The following is a 9690-nucleotide window of genomic DNA, read 5'->3' as shown; positions in this document are numbered from 1 at the left end:
TTGATTGATTGATTGATCTGGCAACATGTTCACTCATGAGGGCTAAATGCAAGTGCATGCCACACTTTTCAGGTTTTTATTTTTATATGAAACTTCAGCTAAGAGCAACTTTCTGATAAAAAGTTTTACAGTAAACTGCTTTTAAAAGCTCTGAATATGTCAGAGTGATTCCTCTGAATAAATATTTTAAATAAAATTTGTTTTCATCTCAACATTCTGACTCAAAGAATTTAAAGTCTTAAATATTTACTGACTAAATGAAACTTTTACATGATTTTTATGCATTTTTTTCCTTGAGCGCTTCTTGTTTTTGAACCTGATTCATTCATCTGTCAGCTCTGTGGCTTGTCAGGGTGTGGTGGCCAAGCGGTAAGGCGTTGGTCTCGTAAACCAAAGATCGTGGGTTCGATCCCCATCCATACCTGGACCAGCTGCTTTAGTTTCTCTGTCTGGTTGGGGAAAATTTTCTCCTGAACTTTAATAACCAACAGAAGAGCAGCCTGAGGTGAGGTCAAAGGTTAGGTAGAGGTTAGGTTTCTACTGGAACAGCTGTGGCTCAGTGGGAAAACTGACTCCATATACAGCATATTTACTTCTTTCATAGTAAATATAATATTTTTCTGATTAAAGCAGTTTGAACTGCCTTGTTGCTGAAATGTTCTGTGCAGTTAAACTTAATTTTAGGTTTTCTTCAGGTTGGAGAAAATCCACAATAAATTCAGACCAGGTCTCCTAATTCTAGTTTTTACTGTGATTTATATCTATGTTGAGAGAATTGGACAATTTTTCCTTATTTTTTTCTAATTGTTTAAAACATTTTTCTATCCGTACTTGTTGCAGTTAATCTGCTGGTACGGTAAATTTCAGGTTATTGTTAAAAGAAACAGTTATTTGTTTAAGCATATTTCCATTCTAAATCTTCCAAAATAAAGATGAAACCACCCAACAGTTAGTTCTGGACCCATGTTTAGTTGTTGCAGCATGCTGCGTTACCAGATGGGTCACCAGGGTCAGCGATGGAGACCTGGCTGCGCTCGACGTGTCTGCTGAACTTCTCGGAGAACTCGCAGGCGTAGCTGCCGCTGTGCTCCTGGTGCCTGGGGTCCATCAGACGCAGGGAGCCGTCTCCGAACTTGGCCTTGTAGACGTCCAGCTCCAGGTGGCCGTCCCAGGACGGCGCGGACACCTTCTGGTCCGACTGGCTGTCGTAGCTGAGGATGAGGGCGGAGTTGTCCCCTCTGGAGAAGGTCCAGTAAAGGGACGGGTTCTTCAGGTAAGTGGGGGCCATGCAGCGAATGGTCAGGTCCCGTCCCTCAGTTCCTGATATTTCTGTAAACACCAAAGAGTCAAAGTTTCAGGTCTGCCGTTATTTCTTTCCTTTTTTCCAGCCAGGCTGGTTTGCTGCTGAATACTGAAGCTTTTAGGAACCAAGATCTGTTTGCTGAAAGAAATTATATTACTGTCGACTTAAAGTCTGTCAGACAAGCAGAGAAACAGCAGCTTCACGTGTTGATGAAGCTGTGTGTCATCAGCGTAACATCGAACCGGGTGTTACGTTTCCTGAATCTTTTAGAAAGAAACGGAATAAAACCGGACCTAGGACAGAACCTGGTGGAACACCACAACAAACTGGAGAATGAGGACAAACTGAAGTCTGATGGAAATGATTTAAACCTCAGGATCTTAAATAGCTTAATAATAAACTCTGAGATTGACTGACTTCATATCGTTTAGTGCTTTTACAGCCGAACTAAAAGTTCTTAAGCCGATTCAATGACATGAACCTGATGGACTCCCTTAAAAATGAGGACTTTAATCTCACTTTTTATGTGAAAAGGAGCAAATATTTTCAGTTTATTTTTGTTTTTGCTCCTTCTACCTGTCTCCCGGAGCGATGCGGTCCACGTCGACCGGCTGTAGGAAGTGGTCATTTTGCAGATGTAGATGAGGTCGGGTCGGCCCTTCAGCTTCGGCAGCCGGCTGTCCACTGAGAACAAGCCGCTGTCTTTCGCGTGCTTGCGCGTGACGGGCCGCAGGTCTTCGAAGGTGGGCGGTTCCGTCGCCCAGGTGACGCGCGGAGCCGGGAAGACGTCCGACACGGAGCATTTGATCTCCTCGTAGCAGCTGAGCCGGGACTGCTCCAGGAACAGGCCTCGGATGGGAGCTGCAGCACAAACAGGACAGAGTTCCTGCTGATAGGCGCTAAAGGTCAGGGCCTGATATAGCCTGGTAGCTGGTCAGGTCTTTGTCATGGAGCTAACTTTAGACGCAGCGCCTCTCTAGTTCCTGGAACTTTGTTGCTCCTGAGACCACCGACAGGCGAACAGACTGAATAAATGGATCCATGATTAGGGTAAAATAGACAGTTACTATTTACTCTATATATAATATATGTTTCTTAACATTTAGGTATAACGCAGCCAGATTTATTAGTGGGTTTGCTCTGCAAAAACACAAAATCTTAATAAGTACTTTTGTTTAAGTATAGTGAAAATATCTTAGTGCACTTAAAACAAAACTTAAAGTAACTTTAAGTAAGATATAGCAGTTTTAAGTCAATAATTTCTCAGTATTGATTTTAGAAAGAACTCGTTCCACTGTCATTTCTCCCATGTTTTGATGTTTTAGTTTTATTTTGTCTCGTTTTAGTGAAACTTGGTGCATTTTCATCCTGTTTTTAAAACAGGATGAAACTGTTTATCTGTGTCAAATAAACTTGACACATGTTGACATGTTTTAAAAGTGAAACTAGTCATTTTTTGTCAACATTAGGGAATTTGTGACTTAAAAAGGCTCCTATATGTTGCTAAAAACTTACTCCAAGTTATTTTTGTATTATTTCAGGTGTAGTAAGATATTTTACACTAGAAACTCAATAAAAATACTTGATAAGATTTTGTGTTTTTGTAGGAAACTTCAAGGTTTCACATCATGTTAAGAAATATAAAGTAAGACAAATCCTGAGCAGAGAAAATACCATCACAACTAAAATCATATTTATCCTTTAATTAAAATAAAATTTTGTGTTTTCTGCTGTTTAAAGTTTTATAGATCTTTGCAGGAACCAAACAAGCCGCATCCTGGATTCACCCAGCAGAAATACTTCATCATTTCTTCTTCTGACTGACCTTCGACCTTGAGGATGACCTTGGTGGTGTGTTGTCCTCCTGAGGTCTGGACGTGGCAGCTGTACATGCCCCGGTCATGCGGGGCGCTGCGCCTCAGGATCAGGGAGGCGTTCCCGTTGGAAATCTGCTGCACAGAGACGAAGACCCGGCCGGCCAGATGCGGCGCCTTGAACGTGTCCTTGCTGCTGTTTCTGTCGAACCGGTAGAGCAGCGCCCCCTGGCGGAACCACTCCACCGTCTCGTTTTGGCCGGGCTGGAAGGAGCAGGGCAGCGCGCAATCCTCCGAGTTAAAGCAGATCACCGCAACATCTGGGCACAACATGGTAATGATAATTAACTTTACTTTAAAAGGGACAATGTGCAACGATTCGATGCCAGATTATAGAAAAAGCAAATTCACATCTGCAATGCACTGACATAAAGGACATAAAGGACATAAAGGACATAAAAGCTGCTTCAGATTTGAGTTTCCCAGTTTTCACAGTTCAATAATGCTGCTTTTTGAAGAAGGAATGAAAATCTTCTTTTAAGAGTTTTTTTTGTTTGTCTTTTTTTAGTCTTCCGGCCACCAGATGTCAACGATGGACCAGATAAACACTAAACTCTCATAGTTTAGTTTCTTCTAATTCAGAACCAGCCTTTAATAGAACAAGGCTGGTTCTGAATTAAATTCAGTTCAAATAGTCAATTTTTACCACCAAAACCAGAAAAAAAATCTACATTATAAGAAGCAGACATTAATTCTGAAGATGTAAAAATAAAATTTAAAAATCTCAAATCTTTGTCTTTGGATGAATAAATAATGTTCAGGATATCTGAAATAATATTTTTTACACCAGGAAAAATTGATACAGTAAATTTTTACTCAGTCCACTTTGTGTTTGTGTTCTGGTTTTTATTTCTCATAATTTTGTTCTGTTTATTATTGTCAGTAATGTCTTGCCATATTAAGTTCATTTCTCTGTTATTTGTTATTTGTAGATTTTCCCTTATATGTAGTTTCTGTCACAACTGTATTAACTCTGACGGTTACCCATAATGCCCCTGGGCACGTGGCCTTTTCCTCCAGAATGAGATCGCTCAGAAATACTTTGCTCTGAAATGCCTCCCTGTGAGAGGATAAGTGGGCCGAGCCGGCAGAGTTCTGCATACCACAGCTGAGCCACCAGAGCCGCTCTCTGTCCGGCCAAATATTCACGGCATGAAAACGCTCTGGCTTCACGTCAGGATGACGAATCTGTCATCCAACCGTGACGCCGCCTCCATGCTAGCTGCAGATCAATCCTGCTGAGCTAAGAGTACACGCAAAAATCTAGAGAACATTCCAGATATGCTTCTTCTTTCCAAAGTGTCAGGCTTTCTTGCAGACCTTAGTCCGCTTTAATCAAACTTCAGTCCATTTATCTAGAAAGTCCAGTTCATCTGGGGAGATGTGAATGCAAATCAAAGCGATAAAACAAACTCTGGTGCACTACAAACCTCTGTCTGTTCGGCTGAAGTGAACTCTGGTGAGGTTTGAATATGTATGTGAATGCCAAGAGGACCAGAGAACGCTCCAGAAGCAGGAAGTGGACTATAGCACAGGGCATTCTGGGTAAATACAACCAAAACAAATGAGCTAGCCTAGCACTAGCAGGAGAAAAATTACAGAGAAATCCTCCAACCTCTAAAATCTGATGCCACTCCATTTCTATTTTCACATCAGAAGAAGGAAGTTGTGCTCTGTGTCTTCTTCAGAGGTTTGTGAGTTATTTAATTCAGTGGTTGTTGGTGCAGCGCCCCCACAGGCCAGGAGGGGAACAGGTTTTTCAAAGGGTTTGGCTGGTTTGACTCAGAGCAGAGAGAAACAGAACCGCAGCAGCTGAAAACAAATGATCCAATTTTGGTCTCCAATGGAACCGAGTCTACAGAACTATCAGGTGTGAAAACAACCTTAATGTTTTTCTTAATGTTTACAGACGATAAAGGTGGTGATTTTAGCCATTACAGTGTTGATCAAACGTTATGACCTATAGATCAACAGATATCAGTATGTGCCCCTAAACTCAGCCGATTAACTAGTTTTGGATTTTGTGGCTCTTTGTTTTCAGTGTCTATAATAAATAGATCTAGAAGTACTTGGTTTTATAATGACCAAAAAAGGAGAAATAATGGTGCCCACACTGACATGATTGCCCAATAGTTCATGAGTAAAGCAGAAACCGTACGTGGATCTGAACTCCTTCAGGAGGAAATTCCAGGAATTAGGAAGTTCTGCCACCTGGAAACCAGTCCAACCTTCTCCTACCTGGAAGACGTAGGAATGTGGGTTTGTTCTGTTGATCATATCAGATTCTACGAATATAAGCACCAAGCAAACCTCTCAGAAAACAGCCATATTTTTGCGAAACCACATTTTATCGAGCAAAAGCAACACAGAGAATCAAAACTATGGAAGAACAAGTTTCCTACATTCAGCTAAAACTTTGACTCTATGAAAATTATTATTACTAAGCACAAAGTCAACACATCCAGCTGCTGTTAACTGGGATTTAATCATTTATCTTTGGAAATTTAAACCAAGAGTCCATGAAAAACCAGGCACTGAATTATCAGATATAAATTTAATCTTCAATTCAAATAAATCCCCAAATTCATCAATTAAAGACGAATCAGATGTGTTACGACCTTTAACTGTCCTGTAATTATTGTAGTTTAACAAACTAAAACAAAGCGGTGTATAATCATAATATGAGCAGGGCCGGACATAGAAGGATCAGGGCCCCTGGGCTAGAGCCGGTTTTGGTTCCCAGTCAATCAAAAAAAATCTTTTTAATAATGTAAGCTATAGTACATTAACAGGCATTTCCACACATCAGCAGATTTAAAAACATCCCATGTTCATCCAGAAAAATAAACTTTAATTTTTAAATATTTGCGTGTCAGATGCTCCCTGAGCTGCTGCCCTGTCAGGCCTGTCCAACGTCCGGCCCAAAAAGTACAAACAGATGAACCACCATGAATCAGTTAAAATACCAGTTTTGTTTTAATGTGACAGAAAGCTGAAGGGTGTGAAAACATCTTCCCTCTCTCTCTCTCTGCCTTGCTGCGGAGGTTGTGTCCAGGAACCATGCAGAGCAGGTTGGGACTCGTCAGGAAGCTTTTCTTCCTTCCCCAACACTTTAAAGACAAACCTCTGAATGACAGCAAGTCAAACAACGTTTCACTGACTGTAAGGTTAAAGGATCAACATGTGGCTCACTGGTCTGAACTTGTCAGCAGGTTTGGTAATTTCCACTATCATGAAGCGTTTGAGGGCTACATCATTTAAATGCCTCATTAAAAAGCCACAAACTTGTTGTTGGCTTTTGTCTGAGGGAAAGCTGGATCTCTAATTCCTTGATTTGGGTCTGATTTAGCGCATCTTTACTTAATAAAGCCAAATATTTCCTGATAATCTGCAGGTTGAGTTCAGCTTAAATCGAGCAGAGAGGAAACGGCACATCAGACCAGCTTGGCTTTTATTCACCAGGCTGAAGGTCGACCTTGTTTCCAAAGATCGATCTGTTCACACACTATCTCTCATAATCTGACAGTTTTAACAAAAAAATGTAACAAAAAACATATTTTTAAAAAGTTACAAACTGCAGCTTTAAGTTGGTGTCACTCTTCACTGTTTGTGTTTTACGTCATTAAACTATTGATTAAAACATCCTGAACCTGATTCCTCTCTGACTCGTTTATCTGGTTTTCCTCTCGGAGATTAATAATCTGTCCCTGTTGTGTCTGCTGGGTTTATAATCTGAACTCAGATTTTGGTTATGAAGACAGAAGAACTGCAACTTGTTACAAAAAAACGTTTCAAACTCTCAGACTTCCTTAGCTTGATGGTATCTTTGCACCAGCATGTCTTCATCCCATTCACTTTGTGAATCAGACGGAGACGACGGCAGATGCAGAGTAGGAAGTCTTTCAGGTTTTTAATAATCTCTGGCCTGCTGTTTATTTCCTGTATGTTCACTCTGGACACATGGTAGCACAGATCATTTAAACGCCGGGCCTGAGCTGCAGCATGGCTGCAGCATGGCTGCAGCACGCTGTGGTGTGTGTTCATACTCATCTCCCTCCTCTCAGTGTTTTACTGCCGGCTCGTGTTCTGCTCTGTTTTCTCATTATTCATGTTCTTGTAATCTCCAGCTGTGGCTGTGCAACATTTCTGACTCACAGTTCCTTCGGACCTGCAGAGCAGCTGTTTGCACCACCTGTGACGCTGCGCTGTGAAATGTTTTCAACGTAAAGGAGTTTGGCAGCCAAACAGGCTCCAATACGCCGGTGATTCAACAGGGTTAACTTTAGAAAATTAAACTTTTTAATCCTAGAAACAGCAGAACAGATCTGTTTTCTTCCAGATGTTTCAGAGAAGGTCAGGTCAGGTTTATTAAACCGCATTTATACAGGATGGGTTCAACCGACTCTGAATTAATGAAAATACTGAAAACAACAGCTTCTGGTTTTTCTCTTTGCATTGCAAAAACTCAAAATCTTACCAAGAACTTTTGTCTAGTTTCTGGTGCAAATATCTCAGACACCTGAAATAAGACAAACCTAACTTGTAGGTAGTTTTTCAGCAAGACATATGAACTTGAAAGTCAATAATTCCTTAATATTTACATAAAATCTACTAGTTCCAGTGGGAGATCATTTCTTAATGTCTTGTTGTGCTTCAAAGTTGTTTTATTTCAAATGTAATAAGATATTTGCACCAGAAATTAAACCAAAATACTTTAAAAGATTTGATGTTTTTGCAGTGTAATCACTGCATGTATCATATTTCAGTCCGTCTGCTGCTGCTCAGTTTCTCCTGCTTGTAATTATTGCAATCTGCTTAGTGAATCGGGTGCAGAAACAGGAGGACATTAAGCCGCTTTGTAAAGCCTCCTGAGGTTTCAGGTTGTAGCAGAATTCAGCTTCTTGTTGCAGTAAAAGCCTGAAACAAGGATCTGCCATCTGATCCCGGCGCAGACGTCTGAGATCAAGGTGGCTGTTGGTTTTTATGGACGGAGAAACGAGCTGGTATACGATACTGGCAAAGAAACAATTAAAACCCGCGTCATTCCCCGTGTGGTTCAGACGTGCTTCTGTGCACGTACGTCGGGTTCGAATGAAGACGGGAGCTGAACAGTTTTATTTTCCAGGACCAGAGGCAGCAGCTGCCAGGAAAAACACGTAGGACACGTTAGGTTCTTATTAAAGCTGAAAAACTGAGTAATGTGGATTTTAAAGTGGGGAATATTTGAAAAGTTGATTTGTTAGAGTTCCAGGATGTTTCCCAGTGAGCTGTTGGTGAGTCAGCATCCTGATCAGAGCATGTGGAAACCAGCCGGTTCTGCCACGTTTATCCTTTTATTACCACACAAATTAGTTACTTTCAGCTTCGCTGCACTGCAAAAACACAAAATCCGAACAAAACACAAAATTAGCGTACAAGTATGTTTTCAGCAAGATGTGGAAGTTTGTTTTTCCTTCATATTGATGAAACTTGGCAGATTATTTCACTATAATAAGACATTTCTCCCATGTTATAAGTGAAACAATCTACCAATTGAAATAATACTTACTGACTTAAAACAAGCTTCTGTATTTTGCTGAAAACTTGTAAGTTATTTTTTATTTTATTTAAAGTGTACTAAGATATTTGCACTAGAAACTAGGAAAAACTAGTTAAAAATGATGAAAGTTTGTGTTTTTTCAGGGTACAAAGTCTGAAAAGTATTTAGTTTGACAGAAGAAATATATCTCCTCCTTAAATCTTGTTTTTTACATAAATTGTAACCAAAATCTAAGATAAAGACATAAACAGAGATTCCTTCAGATTGGAAAGCTTGTCTGTTGCTCCTCCCATGTTGTAAATTTATTTTGACATTAATGTTCCCAGGCTGCAGCTGAGCGGATGTCAGCAGGGGGATCATTTTTCCAACCTGGTGTCAGAGTCTGACCCAACTGAAAAGGGATTTTGCTGTGAGCAGGACAGGAGTGTCTGAGCTGAATGGTTGCTCTGCAGAGTATCGGGTTCTGCTCAGAAAGCCGGACGGACTCGGCCTGCGGGACAAAGAGGCGTTGTGTCTTACCGGGGGTTCTGTCCTGCGCGGCCGAGCCGACCCACAGCAGCAGGAGGGTCCAGGTGAACATCGCTGACATGGCGTCCGTTCAGCTGTTGGCATCTAAACGCGCTGCCTCCACTCTGACGTCCCTCTTGTGGCAAGTTTGTCCTTGGATCTCTCTGGGTGGGTTAGCATCACAGACACAGAAGGAACAAGGAGTAATTACAGACATCCTTCATCATATTGACAAAAGAAAACATGCAATTTAAGCAGCTTTTTTGAAGAAAATCCCTTGATGAGTGAGAACGATTACAAGTTTCTGTCTTGAAACTTATTTTTAGCACTTCTGTTGAGTCTTCTCCCCAAAATAAACGTCTCTTTTTTATCCCCAGACTTTTATTTTGCTCTAGTCTTGTGGATTATCCTTTGAACCAAGCCTCCCTTTCATCCCCTTGTCTTCTCTGTTTGTCATGCTCCATAAA

At 40.9% G+C, this 9690-nt stretch overlaps 1 non-coding gene across 1 annotated transcript; it reads left to right on the top strand.

The window, feature by feature from the left end:
* The first annotated feature begins 352 nt into the window (after positions 1 to 352).
* On the top strand, positions 353 to 424 carry trnat-cgu (transfer RNA threonine (anticodon CGU)). Its single transcript has one exon. It is a non-coding gene; the product is annotated as a tRNA-Thr (tRNA).
* The last annotated feature ends 9266 nt before the right edge of the window (positions 425 to 9690 follow it).

The sequence above is a fragment of the Poecilia formosa genome, unplaced genomic scaffold (genome assembly GCF_000485575.1).
Source record: "Poecilia formosa unplaced genomic scaffold, Poecilia_formosa-5.1.2 Scaffold171, whole genome shotgun sequence".
Taxonomy (NCBI): domain Eukaryota; kingdom Metazoa; phylum Chordata; class Actinopteri; order Cyprinodontiformes; family Poeciliidae; genus Poecilia; species Poecilia formosa.
This window is presented reverse-complemented; position numbering and strand designations above follow the sequence as displayed.